Source organism: Agelaius tricolor, unplaced genomic scaffold (genome assembly GCF_023055355.1).
Source record: "Agelaius tricolor isolate 1412-34295 unplaced genomic scaffold, bAgeTri1.0.p SCAF_6, whole genome shotgun sequence".
NCBI classification, from domain to species: domain Eukaryota; kingdom Metazoa; phylum Chordata; class Aves; order Passeriformes; family Icteridae; genus Agelaius; species Agelaius tricolor.
In genome coordinates this window covers 38190776-38218672 of record NW_027269266.1, presented here as the reverse complement: position 1 = coordinate 38218672, position 27897 = coordinate 38190776, and the positions used below count along the sequence as shown (strand labels likewise).

At 36.8% G+C, this 27897-nt stretch overlaps 1 long non-coding RNA gene across 1 annotated transcript in view; it reads left to right on the top strand.

Moving 5' to 3' along the window:
* Window positions 1-27897, top strand: part of LOC139591141 (uncharacterized) — a 176848-nt gene that overhangs the window by 30886 nt on the left and 118065 nt on the right. Inside the window, exons 4-5 of the long non-coding RNA XR_011679566.1 lie at window positions 25592-25689; window positions 27469-27560. This is a non-coding gene — a long non-coding RNA (uncharacterized lncRNA). The remainder of the gene's footprint in view (window positions 1-25591; window positions 25690-27468; window positions 27561-27897) is intronic.

Below are 27897 nucleotides of genomic sequence, written 5' to 3'. Positions count from 1 at the left end.
TAATATCTGTTGTGTTTGCTTTTGGACTCCAGAGAGGCAGCAGTGTGTTCAGTAAAGGGCCTTTATTTTGAGAGAGCTGGAAGCTCAGAAGTGTCTAGCTTGAATGGCAGTGATGAAGTTTGTGATAGTCTGTAGTTCCCTAAGAAGTGGTGAAATGAAGAAGCACTTCATAATCTGTGTCTTTTGTGCAGATAAAATAATCCTGATAGTTGAAAGCTCCACTGAACCAAGAAAATTGTTGTTGATTGTCATCTTCATGCGGGGGCATTAGGTCATCTTTCGTACTGATAATCTTTGTGTGAGCTAATGAATCCCCTCACTTTTGATATTCAGTGGCAAACCAGAACAAACAGTGAAGAATAGTGAAGGTCTTACGTGCCTGGTATACAGTTGCTGGGAAGAAATGTGCAGTATTTTGTATTGTTGATGTCATACATGATTTTATAATATTGCTAGAGCAGTCTAACAACCACATGGTTTAATGCACTTTTGGGTAGCAGTTCATGATGGTTCAGCAGGATGGAGAAGCCACCTACCCAGCTAAAGATAATGTGCAAAGGACTGGTAGGCAAAAAGTTAGCATTAGCTTGCTAAACTACAAACCAAGCCTGTCAATTTTATAATCCAAGTCATGAATTATGTGGTTGTACAGACAGTGGTTTCTTCATGGTAGAAATGTTTATAAAATGCTTCTTGTTCTTTAATGGATTAACTACAGAAGTGTTCCACTTTGTCTTTTACAGCTATTGCACAGTTTGCAGCTCTAACTGCTTCTTCTTCCATTACTAGAATTTCTCTTGTTCAATGGGCCACTGAATGCCCCAACTGAATAAGAGGAATTCTAGTAATGGAAGAAGTAGCAGTAAGAGCTGAAAACTGTGCAATAGCTATAAAATCTTAACAAAAAGATATTTCTGAGAGACTTAGGGCACATGAAAACAGCAGCAAAAATCTCTCTTCCATCTTCTGCTCTTCTAAAAGAAAATTTGAACCCAATAGGAGAGGAAAAGTGATTACACTTTAGGGATTTGTACTGCATTCACCTCTATCATATGGAACTATTGCTGTGTTCTCTATTACATATAACAAATTTAAAAAATAGAGCCTGGTTTTGACAAAAGTTAGCAAAGTGTCTGTGAGGCTTGTTTCTTAACAGTGAAAAAGAAAAAATGGTTCTTGCTTACTTAAACTCTCTTGCCTTTTTTGTCTACAAGGACATGCATTTCTTCACTCTTGTTGCCATGTCATCTTCCTCCTCAGTCTCTGTTAATGTCTTCTTCTGGTCTTATCCTGCTGTGACTGAGCATTACAAAGTTTTTCACGCCTCCATGCGCAAGTCCATCAACCAATTAGTTTTCAGAGCACATGATACATATAGATGGCATGGCAGTGGGTTCAGACCTAGGTCAACATACTCCCAGCTTTCAGTCAATATGAAAAAAGTATAGGTCTACATTATCAGTGGTATCGATTTAGAGAGTGGATTGTTCATTTTTGCTTCTTTTTCAAACTTACTCCCAGCTGTGGTCACCGCTGTTATTCTGATTTTTGTCTCAGCATTCATCACAGAATTTCTCACCGTGACAAACACTAATTTTAAACAGGCACCTGAAATGTATCAAAGTATGAGTCTCATATTGACTCCTTGTGGAGGTTTGTTGTATCTTGCACGCCCATCTCTTAGAACATTCCAGTAAGATATTCAATTTTTGCATCAAAATACCGTCTGTTTTCCTTTGAAAAAGTTTGGAAGACTTGTTGGTGAGGACTTTTGAGGAAAGTCTGCTTCAAAAATACATCTTGCTTATAAACTAATGTAGAACATAATGGGTAATGTATTTTAATTGAAGTAAAAAGCCAGGTTTTCAAAATCTGATTTGAAATAAGCAGGGATCAATTATTATAAATTGTGTTTAAAGGAGATTGAAACAAATATGTAAAACAGTTGGACATCCTGAATTAGAATGGATTGAATCTTGGCATTTTGATGGAGGTAATGTATCACTTTATAAATATACTGAGGGTTTGGAATCATGTATCTCAGCAGAAAAAAGGGAAATGCTTTTCGGAAGAATATCTTGTCTGTAACTTTAGGTGATAGGAAAAAGCTTTTCTGCTGGTTGCTTTGTCTTTCATTTTATATTATACCTGCACAGTGTCTTTAATTTTATTGAGCATGCTGAAGCATAAATCTATATAGCTGTGATCTACCCCTCTCATGTATTAACTTGATTTTTTCTTGTAGAATTTCTGTTTTGTCATTATAACTAAAATGAGAAGTATGCCTAGTAGTTTAAAAGAAATACACCTTTATATTATTGTAAAGTTTAGATATTAGAAAATGACATGGTACTTACTGTAGTTAAAGCAACATAAAATTAGAAGCATTGATGGAGATGAAGAGGGGTGTTCACAATTAGAAGGTACTGCCAATTCATTCTGTTTCCTTTCATTTCTGTTTTCTCCGTTCTTTTTCTGCTGTGAGATAAGTGAGATTTCAAGATCCTCTATAATCAAGAGAATTTAAATTATTTATATTAATTTTGAAAAAAAAAATCCAGTAACTGGGATATGCTGATATCAAAGCTACCTAGGGAAGGTAAAAACAGTAAAAATACTGTGTTTATTATGTTTGTACTCTATTTTTATCCATAAAATAATTAAGCTCTAATGATGATAGTGTCCCACTATAAATTATTTCAGTGGCAACAGAAGCTTAGCTTAGATTGGCCCTTCACTGCATACCATGAATCAAAAGAGTAGGTTTCCAAATTTTCACATTCCAAAATCTGTTGAAATCAACAGATTTCCATCTTTTCTAGACAAATAGTCTCTGCTGCTTTTACTCTCTTTGACAGAGGTGGAGCTATTATAATTCCATATAATACACAGAGTAAGTGTATTGTAATACAGCACACATTTTAAAATAGTTCTGATCCTATCAAAAATATAATGTTTTATATCTTTTCTACAGGAATTATGATTATCAGTCACTATGACAGAACAAAATTGGTAAAATATATGTTTTTTCTGCAAGTTTAAAAAAATGGCTACCCAAGATAAAAATCTTAATCCATACTTAGGCATTCAAAAACTTATTTGATATTTTAGAAGTAGTAATTACTCTGGGTAAGGTAAATGGGTAACCAGCAGTGCTAATTATGAGTCTTCCTGACTAAGTAATTCAGTATAAAATACAGGTGTTTTAGCTTCAAACAATCAAAACTAAAAAAATAAGATCTCTTGTTTCCTTGTTTAGCACCAACTGTATCCTGCTTTGCTTAATTTCCAAATCCACTGAACTGGATAGCTGTTACCAGTCATCTCCAATCTGTGTGAACATAGATAATTTGTTCTTTTTTTACTAAAACAAGTGAATTTTGCTCAAAGATCTACAAAAAAAACCCCTATGGAATTGTGAGCTTAGATAGGGTATCATTGTGGGAAAGATGGACTAGAGACAGGTCACTAAAGCCTTTTTTCTTTTTACTTCATTTGAACTATTGACCTTGTAAAAATATTCAGCTTTCTGTGAGTTGTTTTTTTTTGTTGTTGTTGAGATGGGTTTTGGTGCCTGAGCTTTGAAACATGTATGATCAGACCCAGCTTATCTGTGAGGCTGCTGGCTTTTCTAACTCGCCGTGCTGGAAAACACACCGATCTTGGGAAATCAAGCTAATGTCTCTCAGCTGTGCAGAAAAAGTGTGAACAGCTCTGTCAAATGAGCTACCCCCATCTCCTCTTTTTCAGGCAGCATCTTATACTGGAGCAGTCACTTCACATTTACCATTTGAGCAGTTGTGATATAACTGCTGTTTTATTGCCTATAGGAGAGTTTCTGTGAGGAATCAGAAGCTGGTCTTTCAGCTACCCTGGCCAGGAAAGGTTTTAATCACAGGACTCCATTACTGGTGAATGCATAAGGAGTCCTGACAGGATTAAGAGAGAATATGAACACATAGCTCTGGCCTAAAGGTTGCTAATTGACCAAATGGTAATACGAGGGGAAGTATTTTCCAGCCTTGAACCGCTGCCCCCAGATAAGTATATTAAATGCCATCAGTTAACCCCTTGAGTGCAATGACCCAGTGCTGCCAGGGACACTCCTGGTGTGATAGACCCCTATGTGTCCTAATCAGTGGTGATGTATCAAGTAGAGTCATAGGTCCAGATGAGTCCTGCATGTGTTCCTTTGTTGGATGGAAAGATGTCTCTAGACTTGCAAAAGGTTAAACACAAAATTTAAAGTCCACAGCTACAGTGGCTTAAAAACACATTAAAATTGTAAAGAAAAAGAGCAGTCAGGAATGAAATAGAACAATATAAAGTAAAAAACATAATCTAAATAATTTTGCTTTGGAATTGAGTTGGGTTTTTTTAAAATTTGTTTTATTGGATTTTTACTGTTTTCTCTAGATACTTTCTGAAGAATGAATGTGCTTAGTTATCTTCAGCTTAGTTCTTTCCTGCACTTATTCTCAGGTCATGGACATTACTAAATTTCACTGAAAAATATCAAAGCTGTTATAACAAGTGAATTTATGAACAGTAAATTACACTTCATAAAAGAAGGCCGTTCTATAAGATATGTTCTATATCCAGTTCTGTAAGACATGTTTTCTTTACTTTTTTTTCCTGTGGCATTTTTCATTTAATTTCCAGGCAGAATATTTCTGTTGTTAAGATGGTGTCTTCTAAATCAATGTTTCTCTGTAGTAAAAAGAGATAAATTCTGTATCAATTTATGTATACAGAAAATGACAGTCTGGACTTCACTTCTGTTGTCTTCAAAGATGTTTAAAGTGAGATTGTCCATTATGGGAGGTTATTACTGCCCTTCTAGTTTAGGAAATACTGGGATCTTATTTGTGCTTACAGTATGCAGGACTTCACCTCTTGCCTGATTTCACTGAAATTAGTGGGGTTACTAATGTAATATGGTACCAGTCAGAAGATATATCAATGGCAGACTCAGCCAAGTGGAAGTTGTAGTTATTTAACAAAGATTTTGTCTTTACAGGCACAGAGGTATTTATCTATATTTTTCAATGTGATAACTAATTCTTTCGTTTATTGTGGGTATCTTAAAAATTATGGATATTTGGCCACCAGAAACCATCTCCATTGCCTTGAGGCACCTCACATTGTTGCATTAATGGATGAAAAATTACATTTGCCATTTCATAATTTGTGTCCTTTTTTTTTCATGTTTAGCATCAAGTCTGATAAACTTAGAAATCAGTAACTCATAAGCTATATTGTTGACTCTTGGATGTTAAATGTGTTACACAGGCTTAATCAAAAGTAACACTTCCCATTGGAACTATTAAAAGAGCCAAGTGCTGATTTTTCAGGCCAGAGAACAGTGCTAGAAGGCAAAAGTCCTCCTAAGATATGACTGCAAGACATTGTAGGTTTTGCATGTTGCTTTTGATCATGAGCTGGTACATGAACAGATATGGCATTGCCTTTTAAAGAGGGACACTGCAAATTGTAGGGAGGAGAGAGACTCATGCTGTGCATTACACAGCACTGCACATCACCAGTTCTATACCATGGGAGGCTTTTTAACCTTTTCATTTTAAAAATCCTTCTTTCAAAGCACCAGTCATTCCTTTATTGGTCACGTGGCACTACATTAACTTTGGCTGGAAGAGGCTGTTCTTCAAGCTGACTCTGTGCACCCACATTGCTTCCAGCATCCACACTCTGACTGCAATCTGAGCTGTGCCTTCCTACAAACACTAGTTGCCAATCTGGCAGGGATGTTCTAGGAGAGGTTCCCCTGTCATGTGCTACCTGCATATATGTCAGGCTTATATGTGCTTGGACTTAAACTAAAAGGCAGCATGAGCCTGGATTTTTCTTCTGTATGGACAGTGGACAAGTTTGGACATGAGTGTTTGGGGGACCTATACTGCCCAGTTTTCTGCCTATGATTTTTTCTGGTGTGTTACAACTTTTATATATATGCTTGTAAAAATTTTATCCTGCCTGTAACATCTGAGGCAGCTGGGATCCCCACTTGAGTTCTCACCAGCTGCAGGTCAGCTGCCACATAATATAGCTGTGTGCCCATCCCTTACAGAATGCCGTGCTGGTACCAAATAAAAACTGGGTATCCCATCTCAAGAGAATAATTGTGCTTTTGTTTCACTGTTGGTTTTGCTTACAAGACCCTGCCTAACAAGTGCAAGTCTGTGGTACTTCCCAGCCATACAGCTGTTTGCAATGGTTGGAGATATGCTAATAATGCAAATGAATGATATAATAATATTAATATCCATGTGTGATGTCCCTGTAAAGTGCAATCTCTTAAAAAGGTGAGTCTGGTGTCTGGAGTGCTAATAATATTCATGTTAATCCTGTCTTTAATGTACTTTTTCTGATTAGGGAGGAATCATCACTTCAAATGTAGCTAGTGCAACTGGTAGGAAGGCATTTTCTAGAAGAAAAAAATATTATTCTCCTTTTGGATTGTCGAGCTTTCGACAGAACCAATTCTAGATTTATCTTCCATAACCTGAGCTCCAGAGCTTCACAAGAGCTGCCTTCTCCAGTGTGTAAGTACTACCAAGATCCTCTTCATGAGGCATCAGAGCAGGCCAGTCAGAAGTCATACTTTTTATATTTGTATTAATTTGGTTTGGTTTCTGAATTATAATAAATTTAATTAGATTGTAGTCACATGACACCCAGGGGCTCAATTCTAATTTGCTCCTACTGCCTGATAACTGGTTAACGAGGTCTAGACATGAACCATTCCTGGCAGGGTTCTCTACACATTAGTTTAAGAAGCCATCATTTTTTGTAACCATCACCCTTGCCTTCATTCAATCACACCTCTAAGGTTTCCCCAATTATACAAGAGGTAGAAATTCCCCATATCAAATTGCCCTTTGCCGTGGATGCCATCTTTATCCCATCATGTAGTACACATCATTCTGTTTCTCCTGGGGGAAGTGTGGCTTGTGCCATTCTATGGGCCTGCAGAATTTATGTGCATGTACTATGCCTTCCACTAACTGTAGAGCTCTTTGTCCATCACTACTTTGCAATTAATTAACAAAAACTCAAGTCAAGAAGTGGGTAGACAACATATAAGTTCAGCAAGTTGCCTGAAACAAGGCTTCTGTGAGTTGTGATAGGCCATGGTCTACCAGACAAAGACTGCAGTGTAATTTCAGCTAGGATTAGATTCCAGAGAATCCACAAATATGATGTTATTTAGTAAGACCTATCACAAAAGGTGATTTTTAATTACTGATAAGATGCAAAGACAAACCGAGACATCAGTTCTACTTTTCCTGGAATTACCCTTTTTTTCTCTTTATATAAATAATATATCTTACTATTCCAAATAAAGCTGTGTGGCTGATCAGTAAAGAGTATTATCCCCAGCTTTACTGCAGACTTTGTTACATAGAAAGTAGCTTAAAAGACGACGTAAAATGTGAAAGAGTATTTTGTCTGCTTTTTAATCCTTGCTTGTTAAGAACATTGTGCTAGAAGGAAATATTTGACTATTGGGTCCAGTCCCTGCAAACAGTAGAGATCCCACTGTGTAATCCTTTTAAGTAACTGGCCAAGCTCCACGTGCAGAATAACAGTGTTTCTTGCCATGCATCTTGCTCTAAACTGGGCACACTTGATGCATTATCAAGTCTAGTTGATACAATGAAATAAACACCATTTAGTAAGGTGTAAAACTGGTTCATGTTTGCTGCTAATGCCTATTTAATCCAAACAATTAAGAGGGATGTTTGCTGTTACAGTTCTTTCCACATTTCCTCTCTTCATTTCAGGGTTAAAGCTTAGTCATGGGAAATGGTTAGAAAAGCTGGAGTTACAGGAATAGTTCCAAGGCACAAAACAAACATTCAAAATTATAAGAACTGTATACATAATGTGACAAAAACCCCAAGGAAATTACAGTGGAGATTGCAAGAATAAGGGGAAAGAAAATGTTTCCCTGTTACTCGAGACATAATATGATGGAACCATCACAGTTTATTTTTTTGCTTGTCCACAAATCCCTATACCCCCCCCAAAAAAAAGATGTCCAGACTTTAAAAATTGTTTCTTACTTCCATTATTTTTGTTTTATGCTTTTGTGTCACACAAGATGAGTTTAATTTTTCTGATATATTTTATTGCTTCCTCTACCAAAAATGTAATTAGAAAGCATGATGTGCTTTGCTCTTTTTTTTCTCATTGAGTAAACAGTTGAAAAAAGCATTCCCGTTTCTCCTAGAACAGTCTGATTTCATTGCCTTAATTAGTGTTATTCCTAATTTATAAGAGTGGCAATGTATTTATTTTCTGGTAGTTTATAATAGATCTTAGCACAGTAAATGCCATTCACTGTATTTAATATGTCTGATTATGAAGTAAGAAAATAACTTTGTTATCCTACTACTTAATTCACTGGGAAACCTTCCTTCCTGTTCTTTCTTTCTCTTTTTAGATGTTTCCCCTTGCTGATTTTAAATCTGTTAGACTCAGATTTCATGACATCTCTCATCTGACTGTTCCTTGTTTCTCTCATTAATTTGACCAGTTTGTTCCTGATTTTCCAGGTTTCTGTAAACATATTTCCAGGCATACACAATTGAAAACTGTGTGAAACATCACATTCTGATTAGTTTGTATAATCATGAGATCACAGTAGTTATGTGTTCCCTTGAACACATAAAATAAATCAAATTCTCTCAGCAAAAATCAAGTGATTCCTGAATGACTAGTTGTAGGTAGAAGAATGAAATAGTCTGCATAAGGAAATACAAAATAGAGTTAAACACTAAAATCTTGTCTAGAAGCTTTCAGAAGCCTTATTAGTGAGTCTAATACCATATAATAGAAGCCAAAAGGCTCCTGGACATTTTTTAACTGTTCCTGTGCCAAATTTCAAAGCAATACAGTTTTTGAAGATTGGACAGTTTCAAAGATGAAACATGGTTGTTGTAACCACCATGACCCTCTAGATTATGAGTATAAAATACAGAACTCAAGAAGACGGGAATAGGTTTCAGAGACTTCTTAATCCTATCACTGGGACCTTTCCTGTTCATTGTGCATTTGTTCAGATCTAAACAATGGACATAGTGGAGGGAGAGGCAAAGAGGAGGAGGGGATAATAGAGACAGCTGGTTTAAGTTTTATATGTATTAAAATAATATAAATAACAATATCCTTATATGTAACTCTCATTCAGTGATCAACACAAGAAATTCTATAGTTGCTCTGGGCTGCTGCTGAACAACATCTAAAAATGTTATGAATGGTACTCCAAAACTCTACTTTAACCTTTAATTTATTTTCAGATAAAAACTACTAATTTGTACAATGATATCAGTCTTAGTTCTACAAAGAAATTGATTGTTATCTAGCACTCTTAGGCCTGCTCATTCATTTATTACTCCCTTCAAAGCCAAACAAGAACAAAAAAATAAAGAAACTCTGGGAAAAATCTTGAGGGAATGGGGGACTATTTATATCACAAGGCCCGATTTCATAACCCCTTGCATATATTGTGATTCTTAAAAGTGCAAGTAGACCTACAGTGCTATCATTTGCAGGATTTACCAAATAACATTTTTCAAATACATCTTTTCTGTGACCCTCAATTCTTTGAGAAAAGAATAGGGTACATTGTCTGCATTAGCAATGTATTTCTTTCTCTTCCTTGAGCTTTATCAAGAGTTGTCATGCGTTATAGTTTGGTGACAGTGCTAGAAAAAAGTGAAGACAGAACTGACCTCTCATAGCATTTTTGTGACCATGGGGCTCACACGAGCAGCTTGGCATCTGCCGGCACATCTTTAGCGAGTTGGCAGCCCCAGCGCCCTTTGCAGGTTGCAATCAAACCTGCCTTCTACAGCAGCCTCTTTCTGGCTGATTAAGTTTAATGTAATTTTAATTAAAAACCACAGTGTCAAAGGGTTTAGCTGCTCGAGAAATGAGCACAGATTGTGGCACAGTGGCAGCAGTCACTTGGAAAATGGAAATGCATCCTGACAATATTGTGTAGGGGCCAGATAAACAAAGCTGCAGCTACTGTACGTTGCAAAAAGCTGGGAGAGACCATCATTGCAAGGAACCTTATTCAAAAATAAAGTATAGAGCAGTTCCTGTTCTTGTTTTTTAACCATTTTTAAATGCACCTCAGCAACTGATTAGAGTAATAATTGCCAAGAAATAATTTTAATCTTCCCTCCACATTTTAACTTTTTTTCATTGGCATGTTTAAATTTTCAGGTTTCAGTCCTTATTCATTTTGAACAGCAAAATATTTGCTTCACACAATAGACTTATACAAGTTTTTTCCTTAGGCTATAAAGAAAAAAAATCATCATAGATTTTATCAGTGCTGAAAGCAGGTTCCGTTTTAGGGAGTTTTTTGCTTTTATCTGTTTCCAGATTTTCTTGTCCCTTGAAGCAGATCACAAGGAGATTTTAATATTTTACATACTGCAGATATTGAGCAACATTTGGAGAATGACCAAAAGAACCACTTCACCAACAAAAGGTTGCATCATATCTATGAGATTTAATTTCACTAAATCTCAATATGCATAGAAATATTGGTAAGAATACTTTCCAAAAGAAGTATCTCTGTAATATTTTATTTTCTTAGTTGCCGTAGTCTTTTGAGCAAAGAGAATCGATTTGGAGTTGTTAAACACCCTTTTCTTGGCAGAAGTTTCTATTTTTTAAACCCATCCTTTGAACGCATGTATTTCTGGAACGAAGGCTTGATCCAAAATCCACTGAGATCAGTGGAAAATCCCCAGTGACTTAGACTTTGGATCAGGTCCTGAGAAGTATATGTGCAATAGGTAGGTAATGTAACATTGTTCCCAGGAATTCCTTTCAGCAAGAAGCCTTTTTATTGTTTGTAGATGCTCCCGATGCTCAGGGGCCAGAACCCCAGGAGAATTCCACCTAGTGACGTCAATTCTGTAGAGGAGAACTTCCTCTGTCCCCTTTTAGGTTTGTGGGACATTTTCGAACAGATGGAGCCTATATAGGTGGGACGGGTTCCATCTGAACAGAAGGGTCACAAATGCACCAACTGAGAGGATAGACAGAGCTATGGGGGAGAGTTTAAAGGAGTGGACAAGGGGGATGGGAAGTCTGTACAGAATCCAGCAGAGAGGAAGAAGCAGCTAAAATAAGCAGATGGGTAGACAAGGGGAAATAATGTTAAGGGTTGAAATATGTAGCACACCTAGAGAAAAGGTTAAGGGAGAAAATCAGAAGACAGATTTGGTGTTGCAATACAATTAGGAGGCATAAAAAGTCATTCTTCAACAACACACATAAAAGGTCTGGCAAAGAAAGTAAATTTTTAAAACTAGCAATGTTCCAAGGGAAGGGTTGTCCTGAGCATCATGTGGTGGGTGGAGGTAATAGAATGTATTTACAGGCATTGAAATTGCTTTGCTACATAGGATACAACATGATAGAAAGCCCAATGAAGAGAGTTTAGCTCTCTAAACTAGAATTTACTGACAAGCAAAATGCCTTACCTGAAGTGCGTGGATGTATGATGGATTCTCTGTCTCTGAAGAGAATAGCAGGGAGGGAGAAAAAGAAAACAGAAGGAAAACAAAGCAATATCCCATCACAAAATCTGAAATGCAGACCACCTTGGAAGCAATAAGTCAGGGGATGCACAGAAAAAGATGACTATGTATAACCAAATTATATAGGAGAGAGACCCTGCAAAACTGAAAAAAAAATTGGAATTTCAGCAATACAAATAAAGAAATGTGTCACTTCCATTTATACTGACCCTGGATCTATGTGGAAAAAGATATTTGAATGCAGCTCCATTAACCAATGGTTTTGGAGGCTGGTTTAAAAGGGGCTTTCTCCCACCCTTAGCCCACCATCACTATTACTTAAATGAAAATTTAGATTAACATAACCAGCTTTTACTTAGTAGTGGTTATGATGTAATGATAGGATTAACTTCTTAATACAATTTTGCAAAGGACAGCAACTTTCTCATAAAACAGCTATGAAACCACCAACAGTTTCAAATTAATAAGTACTACCATCCATTACCTTGCTACTAGTAATACTATTATTTTATAAATATATATGCAGTATTTTGTTTCTAAATAAATGCTTTAAACTAAAGCATTTATAACTTGTAATTACAGGTGATTGTCAATTATGGAAAGATCTGTCTAGTCCAAAATTAATATCTAGCTTTATAAAATACCAGAGCAGAGCACTGCCCAACATTTAAGAATACTAAGATATCTTCCACTATTTGTAGCACATTGCTATGTACACAAGAACCTTCTCTTCACAGTTATTATCTCCAAAATCCTTAGGGTGCCAGAACCACTCAGGTTTGCTTCTCAGTTCTCCCTATGTTTGTGAACAAGGTTCTGAGGATATTCCATATGGAAATATGCAAGTGGTGCTTTTATGATCACCAAAGGAAGATGTTTCCCTGAAGCCTTTATATGTTTTCAGAAAAAATCTGAGCATCTGCCTGGAGCCCATTTGAATCATATATGCAGTTCACTTCTACATCAAAATCTGACTGTGAACGTAAAGGAAAATGCCCCAAGGGTTACATGACACAATAGCAGGTTACATACAGCACTTCACTGACATATCTACATATATATATATATATAATCCTTCTATTTATGAATACAGAATTAGATGTTTATCTAGGCTTGTACAAATAGCTAGTTATATTTGATGAAGCAGTGAACTAATTAATACCTTCATAACAGATAATTAAAAAATTCTAAAGTGTCAAAATATTTGACTTTCGAAGCATGCTGAAGAGAAATGGTTCTATTACCTTGTTAAGAGTGCTAGGATAAAAAGACAGGGTAATCAATATCCTTCTTTATGTGGTTTCATGGTGAAACAAATATAATATGTAAATATTTGCATAGATTCCAAAGGGTTGACTGAATACACTGGTAAATCTTTGTATTCTATGGAGTACAAAGTTTTGTGTATTTCCAAACTCCTATAGATCTTATACTGCACAATATAATTTTGGATATGTACAGTCATTCCAGTTCTCTTGCACAAGTAAAGCAAATGCAGGTTAACTGAGTGGCCAGCCAATATTTATTGAACGTATTTAGCAGCTTATAAATTACATGAAGTCTCAGTGAAACCAGGCATTAGTGGTAATGCAGTTCAGCTACTAAGATTGGCTGCAGACATGCATGACAAAATGCAAAGGGTACACCTCTGAGAAGAGTTTCACTTTTTCAATATTCCAAACAAATTACTTGATCTACCTTTTGTGTTTGTACAAGCATAATATTTTTTATTTATAGAAGATATTATTGTATAAACAATAATTAGAGAGTATAAATAAGATTTTACAGAAAGTATTCATTAAATTGTTTCCAGCTTTCTATAGGCCATTAAGTTTTTTTAAATACTTAACTCACATGGAGATAACATTACATTGGTGCAAGTTGAATTACTAAACCACTAAAAATTACAAACTTTGACCAAAACACATGACTTCAGCAAACCTTCTTCATTGAGGGGTCTTGAGTTTTTGTTTTGGTTGATTTCCTTGTATGTTTGGTTTGGGGGTTGATTTATTTTCATTTCTAATATAGCAAAGTATTTAAGATTTATTTATAGTGTTAAATGAAAAGTTAATTTAATATTTTTTCACAGGTACCTCAGTAAAAGCAGGCTTGATGATAATGATTTTGTCTCTTGTGTAAGTAAAAATAATTGTGTGAATGAAATGCCTTCTACTGTCAGTGTAGCACTTCTCTCTGCTGTGCTGCTTGCAAAGTGGACATTGTATTACTGTGCTCCTACTGAAATTATTTTTGAGGATTTTCTCATTAGTTGTGCAACCTCCTCTCTGCTTTTCTAAAATAACAAAAACTTGGCAGATTGGAGAAGTGTGTACTGTATAGTATTTTTTCAGCCCTTCTAAAATTAAATTAAATCCACTCACCATAGCAGAAGAGCCCTCAGGCATAATTCTACATACTATGTATTTGCAGTATTAAATATTCAGTATTTTTTCTTTTAAAAGCATATTTTTTACAATTGTCATTAACTTCCTTGCTAAGCCATATTTGGGGTTGCATTTAACCTTGTTTTTTTCCAGGTTGTCAAAACTAAGCTTTCCATATTCATTAGTCTTTCTGATACATAAAAAACTCAGTTGATATGGAAGGGAATTTTTGAGTAGCATCTTCTATCTGAGCTTACATCCAAGTGTTCTTTTTACATAATGTAGAAGAATGAATAAATGGATAAATTAGTCCAAGCAATAGCATAGGTCCAAGATACTCATGAACATTCATGATTCTAAGCCATTGACTGTTTGTTTGGGTCAATCTGATCTATATATTTCATATATTCTCTTGACTGACAGTCACTCTAGTATTCATATCGGAATCAAACATACACATTTAGAACCATAAAAAACCTCAATTATGAAATAAATTCTTTATATTGGCCACATAATATGTATTGCTAAGTTTGAGTCATGCTTGGCTTTTATTTGTATGGCTAATTTCAGTATGCATATTATGCACTGATTTGAAAATTTGCTTTCAGATTTCCTCTAAGTATCTTTCAGATACCATATTAGTTGGATTTTAGGAGCAATAAGAAGTGTGCTAATTATAATCTTTGAAACAAAAGACCTGCTAAACAAGGATATGGCTTGGGTACAATTCCACCAGTGATAGCAGAAGTTGTGTACACTCTCCAGTTAGAATGAGCACCCCTACTATCTTTTGCAAGGATGTAAGTCATGAATTTTGAATGCCTAATGTTAGAAGAGTAGTTTAATATTACAGCAGAAAATACCTCTTTATGGTAGCTCATAAATTGCCTCATTGACAAATTTTGTTTTCCAAATTACAAGTATGTGAACAGAAGCCATCTTCAATACAGCTTTTTTTGTGTGGCTACTTTTTTCACAGGATCACAGAACAGGTCAGGTTGGGAGGGACCACAGTGGATCATCTGTTCCAACCTCCCTGCTCAAGCAGGGCCGTGCTAGAGCGCATTGCACAAGATTGTGTCCAGAGGGTTCTTTAATATCTCTAGTTAGGGATACCCACACCCTCTCAGGGCAATCTGTTCCAGTGCTTGCTTATCTGCAGAGTAAAGGTCTTCCTCCTCATGTTCAGAAGGAACTTTTTGTGCATCAGTTTCTGCTCATCACTTCTTGTGTTATTGCTTGGCACCACCAAGAAGAGCCTGGCTCCATCCTCTTGGCACCCCCCCCTTTAGATACTGGCGAACATTGACAAGGTCCCATCTCAGCCATCTCTTCTTGAGACTGATCAGGCCCAGCTCCTTCAGCCTTTCCTCCTAAGAGAGGTGTTCCAGTCCCATAATCAAATTTGTCACCCTTCCCTAAACCCACTCCAGGAACTCCATGTCCCTCTTGTACTGAAGAGCCCAGAACTGGCTCTTTTTCTCCCTTAGAATTTATCAAGAAATACTGCCACTGGTCCACTGAATCAGAAATTAAATTTTCTTATTAACTAATTATTCATTAATTTTATCATGGATTTAAAACTTTATTGACAGCACATTCCAGAGTATTGCAGGCCAGGAGAGAAGGACCTTGTCAGGCAGGGTCTGTCCCACTGCCCATGGCAGCAGAGCAGGGCAGGCACAGAGGTGATGGCTGGGTCCCACCATGAGTCAAGATCAAAAAAGAAAAGTCTCTGGTGTACCATCCTCAAATGTTCTTCACCTGTGGCCTTCTATCCATCTGTAGCAAGGAGTGGAAAATAGTTAAGTGTGATCCTACTAGAAAATTGATATGGAGATTTGAATCTTTCCTAGTATTGGCTTACTTTGAGATGATGGTAATTTTTTTTCATAATGTAAAGTCATAGACAGAGACATTAAGTCAGAGACATTTACACCTTTGTAAATATATAACGGTGAGCTCTCATTCACAAGTTCCTACTCATTTTAATTTGCTGACCACAGAGGAAATTATAGAGAGGATAAGATGGTTTTATTTGGCAAGTTTCAAATAAATCTTCCTTTTAAAGTAAAATATAAACATCTGAAATTGAAATCCTGATTATAAGTATAATTTTATTACAATAGCAAGTATTGAACAACATTGATACTGTGTAAAATAAAGATGAACCTCTCTCTAAGGATCTTATTTCAAAATTTCAGTCTGTAATGCTGGCTCTTAGGCTATCCAGTTGAATTCATCCATCTCCTGCCATCATCTTGATGTGCTCTGAAATTGCACCAAAGTACAGCTGGTCACAAATTTCACACTTACCACTTTAGACAAGTGAAAGGTCAAGGGCTTAGAACAGTTGAGCAGCTCCTTAGCAGTACCACAAAGCACAGACAAGCATGAAAGTGACTGCAGGTCAGATCAGCTGTAATTTACACTAACTGTGTAAGTCCACACAAATCCATCCCACTACCCTCACATAGCAGAGTATGTAAGTTTGAGCATTGCTCATTTGTCTCACTTCTCATCTGCTCTGTGCAATGTTGGAATCAAATATACAAGCACACTTTCATTTAATGCCATTCTTTTGTTTTCAGAATAAACAAGCATTAAGTAGCTCTTCCAATAAAAAGTCTTTTCATATTTGGAGGGACTTAGTTTAACTCCTAAGACAGAACTGAGATTTAAACCAGCCAGCTAACAGGAGGAAAATCAAGAGATGAAACTAGAAGTGGTCTAGTACCATTGCTGAAAATACTGCTAGAGAGAAAATATAAAATTACATATTCAGTACATTCTAAAATCTGAAAAATAGGCATTGTGCCTGTTTGTGTTCAATGAGAAATTACTCAGTCTTGGTCTGAATATTATAATATAGGATAAATAAAACCTAAAATGTGCTGATTGAATTCCCTCAAATCATATTACCAGATCCTATTTCAGCAGGCAACACTGGATTTATGGATTTTTGTTTATAGGAAGCTAACAGTGTAGGACTTCTATCATCATTTTAATGTTTGCAAGTGAAAGGACTGAGTTTTGTACATCTCCCAGATAGAGGGAAAAAGCAAATTAATATTGATGACTTAGCTTTCATTCCTGAATAAACTAAAAACAGTGACTGAACCTAGGAAAAAAAAAAAAAAGAAAGCAAACCAAAACCAGAAAAACAACAAACCACCAACTTCTGATGTGTAGCTATTTTACAAGTTGGTTTTGTCCTACAAAGGCCTCAGCTGCAGATTCACCATCATTCTTGGGCAAGAAAAAATTAAGATCTCTTTGTCCTGAAATAAATCCTATTAATCTCTTTTATTATTTTTATTTAAACTGGGGTTGTTAATGTTCAATTATCAATTAATTTCTTTCCTGAATTAATTGTCATGTTTTAAAAGGAATTTAAATATATGATGTACACAGAATAATAGTTTTTAAAAACAATCCCTTTTTGGGTACACCAACCCTTTTGTTTGTTTTCTAAATTTGACACTGAAGTCAAACAACTGGTTTTCTTTCTTGCATGGTTTACCCAACAGCACAGTTCAGCAAATCAGTTTATTTCTGATTAACAGAATCCCTTTTGTGGATATCCTGTTGTCACTATCAGTGGCCTGCTAGAAATACACTATAAACAGCATTTGTGCAAGCAGTTCCATAGTTACTATTATCAGACACTATAAAATTTTTCAAACATCTAAATAATTTTAAATGTTACGATATACCAACAAGTTAATTTTTACATAAGCCATGCAAAAGGCACTTCAATTATTTTTTAAATGAGAATGGATTATTTCCCCATATCTAAACTACCTCTGAGTACAAATAACAATAATAGCTTAAACTTTCAGTGCTAAGGTCTGGTAAAAAAGGGGTTTAGAGTCAGTTGCAATTATTGGCTTAGTATGCACCACATTGAGTCTGTCCATTGCACAGCACTTAAACATTCTGTTCAAGTAGAATATATTTATTTTGTCTTGAACACAAAAATTGTATTGAGATTTCTTCAGATGTGATGTTGTCATAGACTATGCCAATCTATCTTTGGACTATGGCATTACAAATCCATAATGATGAATCTTGGCCTTTTATGTCATTGGACACAATTGGGGAATGTGTAAGAATAACTACAATGTACTGCACGCACAGCTGGAATAGTTGCTGTTGGAAATAGATATCAATAGAAAAAAAACTGAAGCCATCATCAAAAGCAAATCATGATCAGCTACTCTGGCACTGATGTTTGGAACTCAAGGAGTAGTGGATTTTTTAAAGCACCACTGTCCATCTTTCACATCAAAATAGTGGAATAAGTACATGTAGGAAAACATTTCCTAAGAGAAGAGCACAAGGATTTGCCTCAGGTTGTTGCTCCACTCAATGTGAACTTGACTAAAATTCAAATTGTGAAATAATAAATTTGACATTAATTAAAAGTTTATTCTTTGCCTCCCAGTGCACGCAGTAACTTAAAGCCAAACACCAACAAACAAACTGGCAGCTGGTGTTTTAGTCTGTGAGGTGTTAGCTGTCTGGTCTCACAAAATGAAACATTCATTTGATTTGTCTTAAGTATGTAAGTTAATCCAATATGCAAAGACCTTAAGACTTTGCTTTCAGAATGTTGAAACTCCTTTTTCTTGAAATTTCATCAAGAGTATACATACTCATTACTATGTATTCATCTCTGCTAAGTCGGATGAGGAAATTCAGAATAAAAGTTGTCTTCAGAAATTCCCATATGGTTTTGAGTAACAGCTGCTATAGCAGAAGCCAAGTGGCACACTCAGCTTTATGTAACACTACATACATAGTGCTTTCTGTCCAAGGGTTGCTTTCATTTGTTCACTTCCTTGCAACAAGTACACTGGTCCCATTAGTTAGAATATCCAAAGGAATTTCTTCTTTCATGAAATTGCATTGCTAATGGTTTCTGCAGTAGTCCTGATGTCCAGTGTTATTAGAAGTTTATTTGAAAAGTTTGGTCAGTAATTTCGGCTTCAGCAACAAAATAATTTGAAAATGTTATCTATCCTCCATGTGACACTGGTTGAATACCAACCTAATATTAAGAAGATAACCCAAAATCTACCAAGAGCATTTAACTCTGTCCAGAACATATAATTTGCCTGACAATGTTTCATTGTTAGATGATAAGTTACAAAACTAAAACCAGTTGCCCAAAATGAGACTTAAAAGAGAAAAAAAATTCTGCTTTGGTAAGACTTGGCAGTGCTCTGTATGTATTCTTCTTGCTTGTTGGATATGCACAGGAGGACATAAGTGGTATCCTGGCTTTCTAACACCAGAGGCTTTCCCACAGAGCAAAGCAAAGGGCTTCTTACAGTGCCTTTTCACTGAGGTTCTGCTGACATGAAAGGCTTAGCTGCTTCCATCCATGTGAGTCATGCCCACAGGCCCTGAAAAGTGTTCTGGGACACTGCCCTTCTCTCAGGCTCTTAGGCTCATTTGCATGAAGCTGTCTAACCTTAGCCAGGAGTTTTTTGCTAATGTACATTATCAGTTAATAAAAGCTCACTTACTAGTGAGGAACAAAAGTTTGTATATTTCAAAATGACAATGGAAAAAAAGGTAATCCAAATTCCTAATGCCAGTGTGTTTACAAATAAATTCCATGTAATTTACAGCTAGAGACATCCAAATAAGTTTGTTTAATAGTTATCCCAAAACATACTGCAGGGCAGAGTTAAGATTGCTCATTTTATAAACCAGTTGTATTTTTTTAACCTTATGCTAAATTTGGAATCCTTTCAGATGAACTACAGGTATGATTGGTCTTTACAGTGTGCAGGGGTCATAAGACACCATGCATATCTTCAGCTCCCCAGTGTGTTTGCTGTGGGGACAAGATACAAAAAAAATGAAATTTCTCTCAATTCTGCTGCCTACACAGATGTGTCACAAATCTAAAGAATGATGATGGATTGTAATTTACTATACAGAATGTCCTCTCTGGGTTAAGTGAACTATTAACATTTCCTACAAAATCCACAAAGCATCCCTTTCCAAGTGGAAAACAGACTTGAGTCTACCAATACTAAATTAAAGTGCTTCAATTAGGAGACTGTCACTTGTCATAACAACATGGCAGAATATAACAAGTTACTGCAGAGAGGGTCTGAGGCAAGAAAATAAGTACTTAAGTAGAGGCTTTCAAAGGTAGTAGATCAATACATATTAAAGTTAGCCAGCAGTCTTGAACTGTAGGGGAAAACTTAAAAAGGAAGCAAGTGTCGTTTTTGAAAGCTTCTCTTTTACAGTAAAATTCCAAGTGCTGTCTCTCTGCTGTTTTCACAGTAATGCTTTGACTACATGCTTAGCTCCCAGTACCATGCATTAACCTTATTTACAGTTTTCATCAGGGGCCAGCAAAGGCCAGAGGGCCCCTAAGGGGAATGGAGCCAGGGGTCAGCAGGGCAGGGGTCTTGTCAGGTAGGGGCCACCCTGAGCAGGGCAGGCCCAGAGGTAGTAGCCAGGCCCAAGCAAAAGTTGCAATCAGCAGGCAAGTTCATGATGATGAAGCAGGTCTGAGGTCAAGCCAGGAAGTCAATCTGCAGGTCAGAGTCAGGTCCAGCCATTGCCGGGCACACCCCGGGTTCAGGCTGGGAAGGCACTTCATGGGGTCAGCTGGACACATGGAAGGTTCAGGCTGGGAAGGCAGGAGCACAGCATCAGCTGAGCTGAAAACCAGCACTCCTCCAGAGAATCTTAGGAAAGAAGCAAACACTCAGGGCTGAGCTTAAGTAGATCATCTGGAATTGTGGTTGTGGGTGGAGATTCCAGCTGAGGCAGGCCAGGGCCATTTTGGCTATTAGTGTACTCAGGCACCTTGACTACAGGCTGTGTGTTACCTAAAATTCTTCTACCTCCTGTGTTTATTACATCTGACAAATATTGTTCACCCTTGTGCTAAGGTAGGAATATTTTAGCTGGTTTTGCTAGGTTTGCTCTGAAGCTTGAGTACTTAGCTAGATTCTGTTGGGGGATTAAAAGAAGTCAATTTTTTTCACACAGGAAGGCCTTTTTCAAAAACAGTCCTAAAATCTGCATCTAAAATGTTCTTTCTCTGTTCTGTTTAAATAATCAATGAAATGGTACAGACTGGAAGGACAAAATGAGAAATAGACATGACCAGACAGAAGCAGTTGTAAGTCTTGGGCCCAGACACTAAAGGCAGGATTTAACTGTCTAAACACAAGTACTTTCCATTTGAGGTGCCCTAGAGTATCCAAAATATCCACACATATGATCTTTGCCAACAGGCTTTAAACCAGGTATGTCAGGGGATGGTGATGACAGCTTGCAGATAAGTGAGGGAAGAGCAGTCCGGGCAGTAAATACATGGGACAGGGTGACAGGAGCAAGAGAGCCCTCAGGAAAGATAAGACAGGTTAAAAGGAGGTTTGCCTCAAGTGTTTGTGCACAAATGCACACAGTCTGGGAAGCAAACAGGAGGAGGTGGATCTCTGTGTGCAGGTGCAGAACTGAGGCAACATAAGAATAACTGAGATGTGGCAGGGTCTCTGCATTGTAAGGAACGCACAAGTTCTTTAGGAACAACAGGCAGCAAGGACAAGGAAGAGGGGTTCTGTCTATGTGAGGAAGCAGCCTGGATGTATTGAGCTCTTTTGTGGAACAGTTGGTAGAGTGATTGAGGACTTGTGAGCCATGATCAGAGAAGAGGCTGGGAAAAGCAACACTGTAGTGGGAATCTGTTACAAATCACATAAGCAACATTGGGAAATAAAGTTTTCTTTAAGCAGCTCAAGAAAGTCACCAGATCACTAACCCTTCTTCATACAGATTGCCACACCAGCACTGAAAGATTCTGGAAAGGACCTGAGGGTCCTGGTGGGCAGTAGTCTAAGTGCATTGGGAGATTTCAACAAGAGTGTAGCCACTAGATCAACACGTGATAATTCCCCTCTGCCACTTTTTGAGGCTGCCTTCAGTTTTGGGCTCTCCAGCACAAGGAAGATGCTGGTAAATGTCAGCAAGTCTAGCAGAGAGCTACCAAGATGGTGAGGAGGCTGCAGCACACGTCTTGTCAGGAGAACCTGAAGGGACTGTGCTTCTTTAGAGAACAAGATTGTTTAGGGAAGGTGTGGGGTGTCTAGTAGCAGCTTTCTGATACCTAAGAGGTAGTTTTTTAGAAGGCTAACATAATTTCTTTGCTAAGGAGCACAGTGGATGATTGAGAGCTATAAAATGAAATACGAAAGGCTTCAATGTTCCTTACTTCCTGTAAGGAAAGATTGTTCCACTGTGAGAATAATTGAGCATTGAAAGAGGGGCCCAAAGAAATGATGAAATCTCTATCCTGGGAGGTTTTGAAGATTCTAGCTGGACAAAGTCCAGAGCAACATCCTCTGAATGCTATGTTGATCCTTTTTTGAGCAGGGTGTTGGACTGAAGACCTCTTGAGGTTCCTTCCAGCTGGAAAGACATGCAGTTCTATCAGATATGGGATATATGTATATGGTGCAGAAACCACAGGAGACCTCTTCTGGTGCTCTTCTGGTGAATATACAGTATAGGGGAAACCCAAAGGCATGTCATATAGCTTTAAGGATTGTGTTCAGGCAAAAGGTCTGGTTGACTTTGAAAAATAGACAGATTACACGCTTATCTTCCCACAAGAAGTGAAGTTTTTGCAGAGGAGTATATGCCTTCCTCTTCTTTTTCTATCTCTTTTTATCTGTTTTATCATTTTAGAATTCATTTCAGGGAAGCTTTTCATTATGGTCTTTTGACCAGATGGAAATATTTTTCTGGCAATTCCCAACAAGTAAAATTCTCTTTTCAAAATGCTGTTCAAATTAAGGAACATCTTTTAGGGTAATATCAGGACATTCCTGATTCATTTCAAGTCTGTACAACAACAGACACCACTGAAACTAAAAATGGAGAGAGGAGTAAAATGGACTTAAAATGTTCAATCCTATAAGTAATAATCCAGTGGAAAATATAGTCTGATTTATGATACTACTGTGAACAGCTCACACTCAAATGTTTGTACTTCTTTAATTTAAATGCTATTGGGCATGTGGTCATATGTTGCTACATTAAAGATGTGTCTGATACATTTTCCTTACCATAGGTCTTGTACAGGTTGAGATTTCATGTTCACATCCCAGTATATACAAGTAAGATGGGTAATTACTTCCAAATTATTTTTGTTATTTAGGAAAATATAAAGGAGATAAAATGCAGAGCAGGGATTTTCTAACTTCAACAACTTTAAACAGCTCAGAGCAGGTTTGTTTTTGCTATCTAAATATTATACTCTAGTCCTGCCTATTAAATTCAAACCAAGCAGAAGGAAAGGATGAATTTGCATATCCATTTCCATTCAGGTTATGGACTTTTAAATCCATGTTGCTTGTGTCTATAGGCTAATGAGTGCACTATTATAGAGGAGACTTAGTATGTCACTGCATTTGTAATGTCCAGATTTTTGCTCGGCATATAATATTTTGAGAGCCATTTTTTTCAAGCATAGTGTAATAGGCTTTAACTTTGCTAAGCTTTTCTGCCAGGCCTTCAGTGCCCTGCTGTTCTATTATATTGAACTTGTAAGCAGGATGCTCTGCCAGGCTCACCCAGATTACTGCTGCAATAAGGGCCCTGCTGAGTGACTAGTGTCATGATAAGTGCTAGGGAGGGAGTTCACCATCTTGGCATACTGTTCTCATCTTATTAAATTCAGCTTTGTGGAAGCAGGGAGTCTGCCTCTCGGCCTCACTGGCTCTGGCTCAGTCCAACTGCTACTGTCAGACAATATGAAAATAGGAACCACCACAGCTAATGGCAGGTGCTGCACCACCATAGCTGAGGAAAAAAAAAAGATTTTTCTTTTTTGCTTTTCTTTTTTTTTTAATAGGTACTTGACTGGATTGATTAGGAAACATTTAGGTATTTAATAATATTATTATAGCCTTCATACCCACAGATACTTGCTGAGATACTGTTTCTTTTTGCTCTGTCCACTTTATATAGATTCCTTTGTTCTTGCTTGCTCACTTACATTAAAGTGATGTAGCAAAGTCCCTGGAACGGGTCTGATACCATTCAGATTTAGTAAGGGATGGTGTTGTAAAGATACAGTCCTGACATCCCTATTCAGACAAAACTCCCTACTGGATCCTGCCTGAGAAAAAATTCCCAAATTCCAGTCTTGGATTACTGCTGGAGGTGAAGTGAGTTAGCTGTTCATCCCCCCTAAACTCAGTAACCCCTGCTTGCCTCAATCTCATATTTCTTTTTAAAATCTAACTATTAGTTTTGTCTGGAGGATTCAGAAACTTCCCAGTGCCCTGAAATGACCAGCTGTGATCTGAGCGTAAGCTATGCTGCTGAATGCAGCAGGAAAAGTGCAACATCCATAGAGAGGAGAGAGGAAACAAGGGAATATATGTTTGCAAGCCATACCCACAGAGAGAAAGAAAATTAAAATCACTCATTTTGTAGTATGAATTGCAGTAAAACACACCTTACTTCTGAATCAGAGGGTATTTGACCATCTATTTTTGAGCCTAAGGCTCTTTTGAGAGCCTGAAAAAGAGTTTTCCGAGGGCTTTTGGAAGGATAGATAAATTACTTCTGCACCTGCTGGTGTCTGAGCACATATAGACTCTTCCTTGACATCAGCAAATACGTTGTTTCTCACTGTTCAACAATAAATGTTCAAACAACCCCATCATTGTCACTTCAACATTTTGCAAATTGAACATGAACAACACATGCAGTAACCTTTCTGACACAAATATCGACAAGGTCTAGCTACAGAAGTCACCTTATAGCAAAACCAAGTTGGGATCAATAGAAAATCCAGGTTTTCAGCTGCGTTTGTGGCAGGAGTTGCTAAGTCTGGCAGGTTGCATTTCAGCAGCACACTTGTTGGCCATGTCAGTCTTCATAAGAGTGACAGGTTTGATTAGACTCTTTGAGAGAGGCTAATTCAAAAATTCAGACAAAATAACCTCTTTCTGCCAATTTGCAATACCGCATTCACAATATCCATTCCAGACTCATCAAAGCTAAGGAATAAAGGACTTAGCATTTTAATTCCCCCTCTGAGAAAATGAGTAAGAAAATTATGTCTCTGAAAAGTGTGATTTTTTTTTACTTGAAGAAGAAGAGTGGAGAACTATTAGTGGAACTGACTACCATGAATGTTGTGTGTCAGACCTTTCAAACCCCAGGCAATTAGCATGCAAGAGAATTCTTATCAAAATTCGAGGGCAAATGAAAGGATAAAGAAAATTTATTTGGTCATGTTCATATGTAAGGCAAGTCTAATTTGTTTACACTTGTTCTTCGTTTCTATATCACATTTAAAGATGTCATTTTTTAAGATTTTCCAATGTTCCTTCTAAATGACAGTTTCTTCCTTTTTTTTTAATTCCCTGGTCTTTCTTGTTATCCTGACTCACTATACTGTAACTGGGGGGAGCAATGGTAGAGTGGTGTTTTTCTTGCTCTGATCCACACAAAGTAAATCTGTGTGATCTACACAAAGTAAATTGCCAAGAAAAAAAAATTATTCTTTTAGAAGAGGTTTGAACCTTAACTTTCCTCTTTTTTCCATCTCTTTTACTATAGACTTAAAAAGTTCAGTTGAAATTCAGAACACGGCAGCTAATGAGTGAATTGCAGTGGAATGGCTGCTGGAAATTGTCCAGGGGAAACGTAACCAAGAGGTAAGTAGAGAATGCTAACAATTTGAAGTTTTGCACTGTATGAAATTGGTTTTATTTTGTTTTACTTTGAGAAAAAAACAAAGATCTCAGGCTTAGATCTTTGCTACTGAATCCAGGCTTGGAATCAATAAATGTGGGATGATTGTGGCATGATTCTGGAAGTATTTTATGAGGAATGCGTGGAATCTACTCTAGCTTAGAGATGACATTGATCTCTAGCCATTGTGCCTGAGAACATGGAACAAAGAAAGTGTTTGTTGCTGCTAATCAAACAGATTTATTTTTGGTTTTCATGCTATAATTTAAGTGATTCAGTGAGGAGTTGCTCTTCTGTCAGATTCTGAGGGATTAAATGGCCTTGGGACATGACCTCTCTTTGTGAGGCAGAACATCAATTCAGGATTCAGTTTTTCAGATTTTTCTTCATTATAATATGGAAGAAGAATGCCTCTGAGATATTCCAACTGAAAACAAACTTGTAACAGGATATCAGAGCTAGAACCACTCTTCTGCAGTAAATCTGAACCTTGAAACTCATTTCCATCTTCAGTGATTTTGCAACTAAAAAGTTTAGTGCTTTTAAATTACAACAATCAAGTGGGCAGGGCATTAAGGTGGGCCTATAAAAAAATTCACACTGGTCTTCCAGCCATCACATAAAAGCAACATAGAGCACTTTACCAAGGATAAGACCTTATCATCACTCTTCAGGCATCCTTTGTCCTGGTTAGCTGACAAACTTTTTGCAAAAGGCTTTTGTCAAGTACATCAGATATACACCAGCTGTGTAATCCCAGGCTTGTCTGTAGTATATTGGGGAAAGTTACAAACATAAAAATCTGAAACAATGAGCCAATCATGTAATTTTTTTAATTAAGCCAAGATATCTGCGTTTGAGGTTTTATTTATTTATTTATTTACTTATTTATAACTGTATGAGAAAAGCATTTTTTTGATTTGACAGTCTGGAGATAAATATACCCTTGCAATATTTGTAGCACAGATGCTGAATTGCCATGCTAACGCAGAAAAGTAAAAGAGAAAAAAAATAATCTATTTTCACTTTCCAAGTTGAATGAAATGTGAAAAACAAACAAACAGCACAGATGGTGGAACAGTTTAAATTTTTAATTCTCTCCCAGTGTTTATCATTTCCAATATTTAAAACAGCATGATAGCAACATATATTAAAATATGTTATTTTATTTAAATAAAAACTTATTAAGCAGATGAGCAATTCACTATTTTCAGCAAAGTCAAATCTAAAAAGAATATTTTTGGAATATAATCAGTTTAAATGTTGCTGCATAAATATTAAACAATATGTTCAAATGTTGAATCTGGCAGAATCTTATTGCTGTCTACTGTGGATAGCATATCTGAAAACTTACAGTTCTGTATGTTCATTTCTTTTTCTTTATTAATTTGCCAAGTAAGTGTAGACAAGCAGAACTAGAATTCTCAGTAAGTCTCTTCATTGTTTTTCAGTATTCTCACAAATGGAACACAAATTTTGGAGAGAATCCCAAATGGCAGGTGCTGACACTAAGTAGAGACAGGAACAGCCTTCTTGTTAACATATTATCTACTCCTCACCTACCACTGCTCTGTTACAAAACTCATTGACAATGAAAGCTAAATGAAGTAACTGAAAACTAATTCAGTACTGTTACAAATATTTCAGATAGCTTTCTGCAGCTTGGGAGCAAACAAGCAAAGAAATCTTCGCTATGCCTAGCCCTGTTGGATAATATCCAAGCTGCTATATTTTCTTTCCAGAGCAAATTTAAAGCATTCTTTGCAAAAGGTGGTGTCCTGGAGTGCTGAACTGGGGAAACAGAAAGACAGATGGAGGAAATCAAATGAATCAGGTACTGCTGCTTGCAAAAGGAATTGAATGAGGTGGACAAATAGTTGATATGACCTTAGTAGAACTATTTTGCTGTGTAACAGATCCATTAATAATTTTTTTAATGTTAGGGTGTTCTGTATGTTAAAATTTACCTAAATAGTCTCATCCCATCATAATCTCTAATTTAGTTCTTTCCAAAGGTTAGAAGGAATATATTAGTTTATACAGTGTTGCAAGAAGTTTAGGTAATGATATTTATTTACACATAAACCTTTTCACTGTTCTTCCCTTCCTCCTGTCAAATCCGAGGGTGTGCCCATTGTTCTCACAGTCTGAAGAGCCAAAGAGCTTTTCAT